Source organism: Podarcis tiliguerta, assembly GCF_965153285.1.
Source record: "Podarcis tiliguerta genome assembly, chromosome: 5".
In the NCBI taxonomy this organism is placed as follows: Eukaryota; Metazoa; Chordata; class Lepidosauria; order Squamata; family Lacertidae; genus Podarcis; species Podarcis tiliguerta.
In genome coordinates, this window is record NC_139538.1 from 95,660,440 (window position 1) to 95,672,755 (window position 12,316).

A 12,316-nucleotide genomic window follows, 5' to 3' on the forward strand; every position below is an offset into this window, starting at 1 on the left:
AGGAAGTTCTTCCTAATGTTTAGGTGGAATCTTCTTTCTTGTAGTTTGGATCCATTGCTCCGTGTCCGCTTCTCTGGAGCAGCAGAAAACAACCTTTCTCCCTCCTCTATGTGACATCCTTTTATATATTGGAACATGGCTATCATATCACCCCTTAACCTCCTCTTCTCCAGGCTAAACATGCCCAGCTCCCTTAGCCGTTCCTCATAAGGCATCGTTTCCAGGCCTTTGACCATTTTGGTTGCCCTCCTCTGGACACGTTCCAGTTTGTCAATGTCCTTCTTGAACTGTGGTGCCCAGAACTGGACACAGTACTCCAGGTGAGGTCTGACCAGAGCAGAATACAGTGGCACTATAACTTCCCTTGATCTAGACGCTATACTCCTATTGATGCAGCCCAGAATTGCATTGGCTTTTTTAGCTGCCGCGTCACACTGTTGACTCATGTCAAGTTTGTGGTCAACCAAGACTCCTAGATCCTTTTCACATGTACTGCTCTCAAGCCAGGTGTCACCCATCTTGTATTTGTGCCTCTCATTTTTTTTGCCCAAGTGCAATACTTTACATTTCTCCCTGTTAAAATTCATCTTGTTTGTTTTGGCCCAGTTCTCTAATCTGTCAAGGTTGTTTTGAAGTGTGATCCTGTCCTCTGGGGTGTTAGCCACCCCTCCCAGTTTGGTGTCATCTGCAAATTTGATCAGGATGCCCTTGAGTCCATCATCCAAGTCGTTGATAAAGATGTTGAATAAGACCGGGCTATTCTTGTACTATCTCCTTAGTTATTCTGGGCTGTGTTTTCTCTGCTGAATCATTTGCTCCAAATTCTTCAGGTCGGGCATTGTTTTCTTTATCGGAGAAGACTGAGGCAAAGAAGGCATTGAGGAGTTCAGCCCTTTCTGTGTCCCCTGTTTGCATTTCACCATCTTCTCCTCTGAGTGACCCCACTGTTTCTTTGTTCTTCCTTTTGCTACGAACATACCCATAGAAGCCTTTTTTGTTGTTTTTAACCTCTCTAGCAAGCCTGAGTTCATTCTGTGCTTTAGCTTTTCTGACTTTGTGTCTACACGTGCTGGCTATTTGTTTGAATTCCTCTTTGGTGGTTTCCCCCCTTTTCCATTTTTTGTACACATCCTTTTTTAATCTTAACTCAGTTAAAAGTTCTTTAGATAGCCACCCTGGCTTCTTTAGGCACCTTCCATGTTTCCGTCTCATTGGTATTGCCTGAAGTTGTGCCTTTACTATCTCCCTCTTAACAAACTCCCAGCCATCATGAACTCCCTTTCCTTTTAGTATTACTGTCCATGGGATCTCACCCAGCACTTCCCTAAGTTTTATGAAGTCAGCTTTCTTAAAGTCAAGAAGTTGAGTCCTAGTATGCTTGGCTGCTCCTTTCCGTTGTATAGTAAACTTCAGAAGAGCATGATCACTTGCGCCTAATGATCCTTCCACTTCTACCCCATTAACCAGGTCATCGACATTGGTTAGGACCAGATCTAAAATGGCTGTTCCTCTTGTTGCTTCTCCCACTTTCTGGAAAAAAGGACCACCTACCTGCCTCACACCTGATGTCATATAGATGGTCCTTGGGGGGAAACCGGAACTGCTGGCTGGTCTAATTTGAGCCACAGACCAGAGATTCCTCAACTGTGAGTTGAAGCTGGTAGACCTAGTTTTCAGGTACATTTGGAAATGTTTGTTGTGTCTTTCCTGTGGCCTTGGGCACATTCTCTCACCCTCAGCCTTACTGCTGCAACTTGTGGATAACAACTCAAACCTACCTTACGGGATGGCTATATGATCCCTGGGATAATGTATAGGAAGTGCTTTGAGCGCTCAAAAATAACACAAATGCTGCTGCTGCTGCTGCTGCTGCTGGTGGTGGTGTTAACATCAGAATCATTAGGTGTGTATGTAGAATGCTTTACCCAGGGAAGGCTACCTGGCAGCAGCTTTTACATGCTTTTGGCACCAGGTCAAGACATACCTTTTCTCCCAGCATTTTGACTGATTGTGATAACACCTGGAGTGGGTGGGTGTGGATGTGTGTCTTTGGGAGGAGGGGGGTATTGTTTATCATTTAACTTTATGGTTGCTTTTCAGTTGTGCTTTTCAGTTGCCTAGAAATGCTTTGTATTTGGCAACATGTAAGTAATAATAATAATAGTATCTTACAGAGTGAAAGAGGACAGATCACTGTCCCAAGGAGCTTGTAATCTAAAATTCATTACAAGAGAAACGATAGCGGAAGGGAGCTCAGTAGAGGCAGGGTAAACAGGCAAGCCATATACAGTTGTTTTGGTTGCAGGTATGGGCTGAGTTACAGATCAGGGTTCAGAAACAAAGTAGTTGGGCAAAGGCTCAAAGGTATGTCATTAGCAAGTGAATTTTCTGCAGTGTAACATGTTAAATCTTCTCTTGCAGAGCTACGTGGCTTCATGCAACTTCTTTAGACTCCCAGAAATCTCCAGTTGTGACATGGATATAGTGAACTACTACATTTTTTGATCACTTCAATTCAGTCCCTTGCTCTGAACTCTTCAGCAGGTAAGTTGTTTCTTAAAGTTCTGGCACAGTTTATTCAGATGTGATGCTCCTGAGAGGAACTTTGTATTTGTGCAGGGACAGCCCAATTCCGTAAGCAGCAGAATTCTGTCTTGGGGGCTCCAGGAAAATGATAATCCTCTCGGGGACACCATTTTCAACCTGCCCCCAAACCTTTGGACATGATGGCCTGTAGTGTGCAAGCTTCTGCCCTGATTGCAGCCCTTCTTGCAAGCACATACAGTGGTACCTCGGGTTAAGTACTTAATTTGTTCCGGAGGTCCGTTCTTAACCTGAAACTGTTCTTAACCTGAAGCACCACTTTAGCTAATGGGGCCTCCCGCTGCCGCCGGAGCACGATTTCTGTTCTCACCCTGAAGCAAAGTTCTTAACCCGAGGTACTATTTCTGGGTTAGCTGAGTCTGTAACCTGAAGCGTATGTAACCTGAAACGTATGTAACCCGAGGTACCACTGTAAATGGAATGAATTGATCTATTTTTTTCTTTCTGCCTTTGTATTCTACCCAATAACAACATGTCATCCGGGTGGCTTACAGGAAATGACAAATTCATTCCCCATAAAATAAAAGCAATAGTCCTAAAATCTTAAGGGCAGCATAAAGCCAGCGGCAGAGTGACAGTCTCTTCCCTTCAGAATTGGAAAAGGAGCTGCAGCCAGGAGAAAATAGAACGGCAAAATGCATTGTTGCCTCCAGCGGCAGAATATCAAGAGCCAGCCTGCATGGCTGAAAAGAGGGTCCAGGGTGTAGCCTGGCTTTCAAAAAGGCCTCAGCTCCTGCTTTTGAGCTAGCAGGACACACCTGCACAACTCGTGACTCACCATGCTGAGCAGATATAGCAACTGCACGATGCCTGCTAGTAAATCTGTTTTGGCTCTTTTCCTGGGGCTGCATATGTGGGGCACGGTATATGTCACTGGGGGGCTGTATCCATCTTGATGGGTCACGAGTTGGGTGGACCTGCATTAGGGAATAGCAGAATGAACACTTTTGTGTGGTTTGTTGCCCCTCAGTCTCTGCCTCAGACCTGACCTCTGTGCCTGTGGGTATAGGGCAGTATGGAAATTACAACAACAACAACAACACTGATGTAAACATTTACTACTGTTGTGAATGGAGGTATGCCCAAAAAGAAGAAGAATAAAATGTCAGATAATTTTCTTTTATGCCCTGCCGCATTCTACAGATTCTCTAAAAATTCTGCACCGGGTGGTTTTTTCTTTCTTTCTTTTTGCTGGCTACCCCACTACACCAGCCCAACATGATTTGGGGTGTTGTGGGTCATGCAGCTTGGCCAGATGCTGACACGATGGTTTCTGATTCTGCTGCTAAACAGTCTCACTCCCCCAAAAAACTGCTGGAAAATTTATTCTCCACCCCTCTCGCCCACAAATTCCCTGAGAATATTAATCAAAGTAACACCTTCAATTTCACTACCAAAATACTGTAGTAGGGTGGGGCAGATAATTTGGGGAGAGAATTTTCTCTCACCTCTAGCATGAATGCCTTGGCCAGTGGATAACAGCTAATTTAAATAATAATAATAATAAAAAAATACAGGCTTGCTTTGGATAACAATACAGTACTTTACACTTTAAGAAAAGATTCTCTTATTGCCTGAGGGACTTTGGTTCCTGAAACCAGCTCCATATTTCTCATAGTTTTCATGAGCAGTGCAAACCTAACAGGGCTTAGTTGTTGTTTTCAAAGGTTTCTTGGTGCTCGTCTGCTTCATGATGTAACTTCCCAAAACATGTGGATGTGTGCATGTCTTTGCCTTGAGCAGAGTGTGACGCAGAATTATGTGTAGTGACCCTAGACTCTATTTTCTGTTCCAGTTCTAAACTGTGGCAGTCTACAACCTATTCTCAAAGGGCGGAATTCATTGTCACACTATTACAGTTGTTCCATCAGTGCATGCATTTTAGCTTGCCAGGTGAAACTCTTCAGCGCTGGGGAATCCCAGCCAGATTGGCGGGGTATAAATAATAAAATCATTATTATAAGGGAGTTTCACTTGCCATTACTGATATTTTAATTAAGAAATCCCTGTAAGTTTCCAACGGTTGCCCAGACCCTAGCTGGAAAACCTCTAAGCTAAAATGGCATTCTCACAGTAAGAGATAAATGGCCTTGACTTACTAAGAGTTCCAAGGCTGCACTGACACAGTACACCCATTATTATGCCACTTTAACAGCCATGGCTTCCCTCAAATAACTCTGGGAACTGTAGTTGGTTATGGCTGCTGAAAGTTGTTAGGAGAGCCCTCAATTCCCCGAGTTCCAAAGGAAGAGAGATTGATTGTAGCTCTGTGAGGTGCTTGATAATGTTCTGGATGTTTGGTGTGTGTGCATCCTAAATCCCAAGGGGCTCTGTGCTCAGAGAAGGCTCCCCTCCTCTTGCGGGGTATGGACAGTGGGAGACGGGGCTTTCAAGGGGCAGCGTGTTTGACCCCGTGCTCTGGATAATACTGAAATGGTTGTCCTCTAAAAGATACATGCATACAATTTGCTATTTTCCCTTCTTAGATACACACAAGTGAGAACCCCAGTTCTTGGTCTCTTTTGTGAGTTTTAAAAAGAAGGGCACCAATCTACACATGCATGCTTTCCACAACTGATGTGGCATATGCATCTCAATGCTGTTTTGTTTCTCCCCTTCCGCCCCATACTTTGCTGCAACACAGCGCAGAAAGATAGAGTTGCCTGGTTACCTAGGCGATGTGAGACTTCTTCTCTCTCTTCCTGCACTGCTCTGCAGGCTGCGGGGCTTCCTTTTTGCCATCTGCAGAGGGGGTGGGGAGTTACTGGGATTGCTTGCCAGCCTATCAGATTCCCCCCCCCCCTTTCTGGCTTCCACAACAGGAAGCATTGCATTTGTTAATGTTTCACTAGGCTCAGGAGCAAGAGAAATGGGAGACCTTTGGAGTGTGGCTCTGGGAAGCAGAGGGGTTGCGAACACTCTTGCTGCCTTTCAGCCAGACATTTGGCAGCCTAGGGTGGGGGAGAAAGTGAGGGTACTGTGGGAGAAGCCTGTGCACTGGGATGGGGGCAGGGAGCCATGAGGGAGGGGAGAAGAGACATAAGGAGGAAGGCCAGACTGGGTGTCCTGTCCTGACGTCGTTGTTAGCATCTGTCCATCTCAGACACAATGGAGTGTGCCTCCAGAATCACTGTGTTTGCAGCACCAAAGTGACCTCCCTGGGGCACAAGCCTGGGCAGCGTGTCTGGAGGTCCTGGGCTGCCCACATGACAAGACCCCCCCCCCCACACACACACTTGGCCTTGCTGATGTGGTTCAAAGGAAAGCAGAGCAAGGCCTTTGGCACCATCTTGGTGGCAGGCAGTGGCGTAGCGTGGGTTGTCAGCACCCGGGGCAAGGCAAGTAATTTGCGCTCCCCCCCGCTGCACTGTCCCTCCCCCAGATAGTCCCTCGCTCTCTCTCCGCACCGCACCACACGCCTGGCACCCCTCCCTCCACAGTGGGCAGCGACCCGGCGGCTCGGATCGGATTCGCACAGCCAGCACTGCAGTGAGAGAGAGAGAGTGAGCCAGGTAGGGGCAGAGAGCTGCGAGTGCGAGCGCGCCCCTCCCAGATGTTGCGCCCGGTGCGGACAGCCCCCCCTGCACCCCCCACACTACGCCACTGGTGGCAGGAGTTGCTGGGATTTGTGTCGGGTTCACTCCTTAGCCTTTTCTTCTCCCAAAGATGTCCCACAAGGCAGCGGGTACGGATTTCCTTTCTCTCATGAATGAGTATAGGCTCATGGTAGCAGAGGTTTAGGATTAGTGTTCCTTCTCCTAGGTGGGCCACCTCCCCAGGTGGATGAGCCCCATCTGCCCCTCACTTCCCTGTAGAGCACATGCAGAAAGCGCCCTCTTTACCATTCAACCCACTTTTGTCTCATCCGCTCAATTCGCGGGAGCCTGACTTTGCATGCAGGAGAAGTCCCTAACTCACTAAGGGTTTGAGACCCACCTGCTGCCCTGAAGGGTCTTTGGAGTATTGCACACTCTGGTTTAGGCCAGGCTCAGTTGGATATGGAACTCTGGGTTGCAGTAATGGCAACAGCAGGTGGGTGGTCAGGTCTAGGTAGGTTGTACATGGCTCAGTGTTAGAAAATATGGTGAGAGTTGCTTTGCAGCTCTGTTGAGTTCCTGTGTCAACTGCTGGCAGAGCCTTGGGGGTGTGCACTATGGGGAGAAGATGATCCTGGGGTGAATTGTAGGCCCCACTGTTGAAAGGGAGAGAATCAGAGACCAGTGATGTGGAAGGGGGAGTGAGAAACACAGAGACCAGTGATGTGGAAGGAGTGAGAAACACAGGCAGCAAAGGGGGCAATGGCCAGTAACAGAATGCCCCCCCCCTCCCTCACTTTGCTATATGGGGATGGAACAGAGACACTGCACAAGGTTGGTTCAACTTTCTTAAAGCTAAAACATAGTTTGGCAGATAGGGTAGTGAGAAAGGAGGTTAGCCAGGCATGGATTTTGGCCTTTCAGATTTCAGTGGCACCTGTGCGAGGCCAGAATTCGGCGCCCCCCGCCTCTCACCTCTCCGCATGAGGCTCGGAGGGTGGCAACACGAGAATGGGCCTTCTCTGTAGTGGCTCCCTGTCTGTGGAATGCTCTCCCCAGGGAGGTTCGCTTGGCGCCTTCATTATATATTTTAGGTGCTAGGCGAAAACATTTCTCTTCAGCCAGGTCTTTGGCTGATTAACATTCTCCCACCTTTTAAATGTGTCTGTGGGAAGAGAGTGTTGTTGTTTTACTGTTTTGTTTTAATTATTTACTTGTGTTTTTTTTCTGTGTGTTATTCTATGAACCACCCTAAGATATTATGATGATGGGCAGTAGATAAATTAAACAAACAATCTAAGGAAGCTGTGTCAGCTCTTAATTGGTGTTTGACAAGGCCGATCAAGTTGAGCCTTAATCCAGACGTGACTGAGGCAGAAGATGGATTAGGGAACAGGAATTCAACAACTGTTGGATGGGGTCTCCTTGAATACTCGGACTCACAGTTTGGATGTATTCCTGGATTCTGACAGTGGCCAGGTTGGCATTTGCCCAATGATGGCTCATGCACCAACTGCAAGATGCTGGATCTGGCTACAATGTTGTATGGCTTAGTTACATCCTGACCGGACCACTGCAACACATTCTATGCGAGGTGGCCTTTGAAGAGTATTCAGAAGCTTCAGCTGACAGGGACTAGTTACAGAGAGCATATTACCGTACTTCCCAGTTAAAACAACGTCACTGGCTACTGGTCTATTTCTGGGCACAAGTCAAAGTAACCTATAAAGCCCTATATGGCTACCTGAAATATCGTATCTCCCTATACGTACCTGGCCAAGTGTGGAGATCCTTGGGGTGGTCACCTTCTCTCGGCCGCATCAACATCAGCAGCACAGTTGGTGGTGACATGAGAAGCGGGCTTTTTGTGTGTGGCTGCGCCCATATTATAGAATTCTCTCCTTCTTTGCTATCATCCTACCAGCAGGAAATACCTTCTAATTCAGGCAGGTCTTGGAAAATTGTGAGTTGAGGTCATCTGTATTGGATGCCACCAGCCATCTAAGATGAAGATCTTCTGCCCCAAGAAACAGAACTTATTCAGTGGTGACACACCCATTATGGAATTTCCTCAAGAGATGTTCCAACAGGCCTTTCTGCATTCTCAGTAATGGGTTTTCTTTTCTAAACCATAGCTTTTTTCCCTGTGATACTGCTGCATCAAAATTGTGTTTATGGTTGCTTTTATTTTAAGCTTCTTTGAGGGTCATATGGTGGGTTAAGAGGCCTATAAATTTACATATAAAGTGGGTGGGTGTCCAAAATTTATACTGCTTAATATGAAAAAAATATATATTGATAAAAGCAGATATTTAAAATATTCAAAAGGTGATTAAAATCAACAGTAGCTAGCAAGAAATAAAACATGTAAACTCCATATGACTTCGTAGGCTTGCCTAAACAAAACTGTTTTAAGCAGGCAGTGGAGGTTCCTGCCTGATGTCAATAAGCAGTGAGTTCCGAAGTGCAGATGCTGCTACATTAAAATATTGACTTCCTACAAGCATGGAATGAATATTATGTGGCACCTGTAAGTGTGCCAGTTTTTGCACTGCCGGGGCTTGGGCTAGATGACCAGTGGAGCCCAACTCTGTGATTCCATGTTTCTGTTAAAGTGGTCAAGTGGCATGTCTGAGGTAAGGCAATCCCTCAGGTAAACTGGTTGCTTTATATACGCCTTCGACTTGGCCTGTTATCAAATGGGCATCCACTTCAGATCTCTTGAGTAGAGGTGTTCTATGATGACAGGGTCTCATTCTGCTCTAGCGGGAGTCCTTGCACTGCCCTCTGCTAACACATCACATTAGTTGAATCTGGCCCAGAAGACTCATACACTCAGTATACTCTCAAGATACATTAAAATGTACTCTTCATTTTCTCAGTGCTGAGAGCCTATAACAATTCAAGTGTATATCATTTCTCATGTTGAAAGGTGTGGGTTTTTCAGTGGGTCTCGGTTGCTTCAAAGGCATCCTTCCAGTAGAGGGAGGCATTTCCACAAGAAAACCCTAAACCTGATATCTGGAGATCATTAGCATAAGAACACAAGAGCCTTCTGGTCAGGCCCATGGCCCATCTAGTCCAGGATCCTGTGCTCACAGTGGCTGACCAGACCAAGCAGGCAGGATCTGAGCACAAGACCAGCACTCTTCAGAAGCATGGCTGCCTCAAACTGTGGAGGCAGAGCAGAGCCATCACAGCTGGTAGCCAGCCATAGCCTTCTCCCCTAAGAACTGGCCTCATCTTCCTCTCCAGATTGCTCATACTTGAAAACAAAATAAGGAGACATTTTTCCTGGAAGCAAAAGGACAGGATGTGCCAAGAATGGCGTGTCCTTTTCAAGTGTGTGTAGGTGTTAGGGTTGCATTTCCTTCATGCGCTGAAGACCACAGAGCAGCTGAGGTCTTGCATAGGAGGTGGCTGAAAACGAGATAGCAGGAAGCTCAAAGGATAAAAAGGTGACTTCAGGCGTGGCTGCTTTTTACCACCATCCCATATTCTGCAAACAGGCTTGCAAACGTTCAATGTAAATGTAACATTAGTGGTTGAGGTCCTGTTTGCTGCCATAATTGGGACCATGCCCTGACCCTCCAACCAGCAGAAAAGCGTGGAGAGGGAAGAGGCAGCTCTCACCAATTCCCCTTTCCTCCTCTCTCCCTAAGGGAGGGAGGGAGGCAGACCCCCTCTCTGTAGACCCTCTATAACCACCACAAGGTATATCTTGGTTTTTCTGTGAGGGTAAACTTAGATCCTTGAAGACAGTGGAATTTGCTGCCAAGGAGTGTGGTGGAGTCTCCTTCTTTGGAGGTCTTTAAGCAGAGGCTTGACAACCATATGTCAGGAGTGCTCTGATGGTGTTTCCTGCTTGGCAGGGGGTTGGACTCGATGGCCCTTGTGGTCTCTTCCAACTCTATGATTCTATGATTCAAGCAGGAGCTGAACCAATAAAGAAAGATTTAGTTTACAGAACGAAGTTGATAAAACAAAGGATGTGTCAGGAGATAATGTTCTTTCAGGAAACAGTTAACTTATTAATAATTATACTTAATCAGGTGGATGATACAGGCTTCTAAAGAAGGTAATAAATGCACAGCTTCTATTACATGTCAGCTGCTTTAATTCAGTTATTACTCCTCAGTTAGATGTTACAGGTTTCTAGACTAGATGGTAAATGCTCAGTTTATTTCCACTTTTTTCACTTCAGTTCCTTAACTTAGTTGTTGTGTAGGTGTTACAGCATAATACTTTGGTTCTTTCTGTCCGTTTCCCAGCCTTTGACCAGTCATACTCCTGAGATACCTCTGGCAGTCTAACAGACCCAGGGGATCCCCACGCACCCCTTTTGCCTGGTTTGGGAGTCTTCTCTTTCTGGATGATCTCTCCCCTCCTGACCGGAAGGAGACCCAAGGAGACGGTATCCTCACAGCTTCTCCTTCTCCTGGCTCCATCTCAGCCCTCTGGTTAACTCCTATCCAAATGCTCTCCCAAGACACTCAACACCATCTTCCTATCTAAGCTCAGAGACTCCTTTCTCTAGCTGTAGATATTTGCCCAGGGCGGATGTTACACACGCAGACCAGGACCAACTCTCCAACTCTCCCTCCTGCTCTCTCTTAAACCATCTCCCCATCTGAATCCTCTCTCTGAAACGGCTCCTTTTATTCTCCCTCCCAAAGTGCTGGCTCCATCCCCTTCTGGCAGGCCATTTTCGTAGCCTATCTTTATCTTGCCGTGTGGGTACTTGTGTGTGTGGTTTTTAAAATCAAGACCGTTAAGAGGAAGAATCTTGAGTTGTAAAATAGGGCTGTGGGAAAGTAAAGTTCTGAACAACCCACAGCTCTGATTTCCGAGGCAATAGCAGGCCCCGCACCATATATAAGCATAGGAGACAGTTCTGTGGCTGATACTTCAAGGTCGCCCTGTTCAGAGAGCCAATTAACATTCTGCAAGGTAGGCAAGCTAAGGAACAATTTACACAGCACAGAGGTGAGCAGGGAGTTTCAACTGTTTCATTATCAGTTGTTATTAGATGAACTTTCCCTGATCTTATACATCAGTTTAAAAGTATCTGCACATTGGACAGAGTTTGTGAAGTGTTAAATCATCTTCTTCCTTATCACCATCCCTTCTAATAGCTAACTTGGTGGTCCTGTACCTGTCATCAAGGCAGTGAAACGGGACCAGACTAGGCAGGGATTTCTGCATACTTGGCAGAAAACGATAAAGAAAAAAACTGAAAGCTCAATGAGAGCCAAGCATGCACATTTCCCTCCCTGTGAGGTGGAATTTTGAAGGCCCCCAGGGGCAGGAGGATGACTGCTTAGGGCGCGAGGTATGCAGAAACACCAAAAGTTGACAAACCAAAGTGGGGCAGCCCCCCTCAAAAAACCTAGGAAGAACTGAGCATGCTCAGCTGCCTCCAGGAGCCTTGGGGTGTTGCGTCAGTTGGAGAAGAAAAACAAAAAATGAGGGGAAGGTGTGGATTCACCTCCTTAAGCCCCTCACTGCTTATTGATGTCATGGAAGGGCACTGGGGGTCACGTGAGCACCCCCACCTCCATGTCTTTAGAGCCCAGGAAGTGTGTCCTCCTCAAGCAAACCTCAAGTTGAACTGGAATGTCTCTTGTTCTTCTTTCTGTCCAGAAGGACCCAGTTGCGCTGATGACCTGCAGCTGTTTCTCCATAACATCTGCAATGGAAGTAGCCTAGAATGCAATGGCAGACAAGGATGAATCCGGGACTACCCCCAAGATATGTCACTGCTCCTTTAGAGGGAGTATAGCTCTGTCCAGAACAGGCATAGGAACCATCTCCCCACAGCACCCGTTGTCTTCCCAAGATCCAGATTCATTTTATTCGTCTTCCTCTAAGCATGCAGGCGATAGGGATGGGTTAGCATGACTTAATTCTGCCAGAGTGAGGTACCAACAGCAAATTAGTTTCAGAGAGGCTTCAGTGATGCTGAGATTGCTTTGTATAATGTTGTTGTTGTTGTTTAGTCGTTTAGTCGTGTCCGACTCTTCGTGACCCTATGGACCAGAGCACACCAGGCACTTCTGTCTTCCACTGTCTCCCGCAGTTTGGTCAGACTCATGTTTGTAGCTTGGAGAACACTGTCCAACCATCTCATCCTCTGTCGTCCCCTTTTCCTTGTGCCCTCCATCTTCTTGTGCCCT

General features: G+C 46.6%; 1 protein-coding gene across 4 annotated transcripts in view; it reads left to right on the top strand.

Moving 5' to 3' along the window:
* Nucleotides 1-12,316, top strand: part of PRR5 (proline rich 5) — an 84,763-nt gene that overhangs the window by 32,709 nt on the left and 39,738 nt on the right. For all 4 annotated transcript variants that reach the window (XM_083440882.1, XM_083440880.1, XM_083440883.1 and 1 more), the window contains exon 2: nt 2,422-2,544. The gene's annotated coding sequence lies outside the window, so the exon portion shown is untranslated. The remainder of the gene's footprint in view (nt 1-2,421; nt 2,545-12,316) is intronic.